The sequence below is a fragment of the Schistocerca piceifrons genome, chromosome 7 (assembly GCF_021461385.2).
Source record: "Schistocerca piceifrons isolate TAMUIC-IGC-003096 chromosome 7, iqSchPice1.1, whole genome shotgun sequence".
Classification (NCBI taxonomy): domain Eukaryota; kingdom Metazoa; phylum Arthropoda; class Insecta; order Orthoptera; family Acrididae; genus Schistocerca; species Schistocerca piceifrons.
In genome coordinates, this window is record NC_060144.1 from 208,780,318 (window position 1) to 208,781,538 (window position 1,221).

Below are 1,221 nucleotides of genomic sequence, written 5' to 3' on the forward strand. Positions count from 1 at the left end.
TAGTTTTTCTGTACTTTGTGTCCCTGTGGCTGTGCAATTATACGTTATTATTTGGATATCTCTTATCGGCCATTCTTCATCCAAAGTCTTTAGTTTCTTGTAGTATACCCTTACACCTAGTCCGAGGTTTGTGTCTCATTTATCCTAAAATCGACCGTGGAAACCAAATTGGCTTACCCGGATTTTTTGTTTTTCTGTCTGAGACGACCACTCTTCTCCATAAAACTAACTTTAACTCCGTCCGAACAGGCCTTGGAAGGCCCAATGGTACCGACCGGCCGCCGTGTCGTTCTCACCTATAGGCGTCACTGGATGCTGAAATGGACGGGCATGTTGTGGTCAGCAGACCGCTCTCCTGGCCGTATTTCAGTTTACGGCACCGGAGCCGCTACTTCTCAGTCAAGTAGCTCCACAGTTTGCCTCACAAGGGCTGAATGCACCCTGCTTGCCAACAGCGCTCGGCAGATCGGATGGTCACCCATCCAAGTGCTAGCCCAGCCCCACAGCGCTTAGCTTCGGTGATCTGACGGGAACTGGTGTTACCACTGAGGCAAGGCTGTTGGCTCTTCTCTATAAAGGATTGTAGGAATTGTCATGGTACTTTAAAATTGTTTAATTGACACAACGCTGGTTTTGTCATCTGTTCTTTTAATTGTGTCACATAAGCTAGGGAATGATTTAATTTTGGACCAAATGTCACTGGACTTATCTAAACCCAAATTATGACGGGGGAACTTAAAAACCATGACTAGTTTCATGCTTTGTCTCCCAGTAATATTTACGTCCTTTTCAACTGTTTTCCAATGAATGCTTGCATCTTGGTTTTATTTGACGATACGTCAAAATTATATGTTTTTAAAGAAATCGTAGAATTCACAGCCTTTGTTAAAGGTTTTTTTTTTAGTTTCTTACTTTATTTTTTGCGCATATAACCAACTCCGGCATTGCAGTGATGATCATAACTACAAGATGAAAGTAAAAGTAAAGATATTTTTAGATAGAAAAATCAAGCCAACTTGAACAGTTTAAAAGCTTGCTATAACAGGCTACACTTTGGTGTAATGTAGTCAAGGTTTGGTTCCTATCATAAGCCTCGTCCAATGAGCTGCTTATCGGCGAGGACGAAAGCCGCACAGCCCATCGATATCAACGCGATATGGTAGTTCCCAGTACGCCGTTATAAACTGACAGACGGCCTACTTCTGCGATCCTACCTGTTCT

At 42.8% G+C, this 1,221-nt stretch overlaps 1 pseudogene; it reads right to left on the reverse strand.

Moving 5' to 3' along the window:
* Positions 1–446: 446 nt before the first annotated feature.
* On the reverse strand, positions 447–564 carry LOC124709205 (annotated as a pseudogene).
* Between the last annotated feature and the right edge of the window lie 657 nt (positions 565–1,221).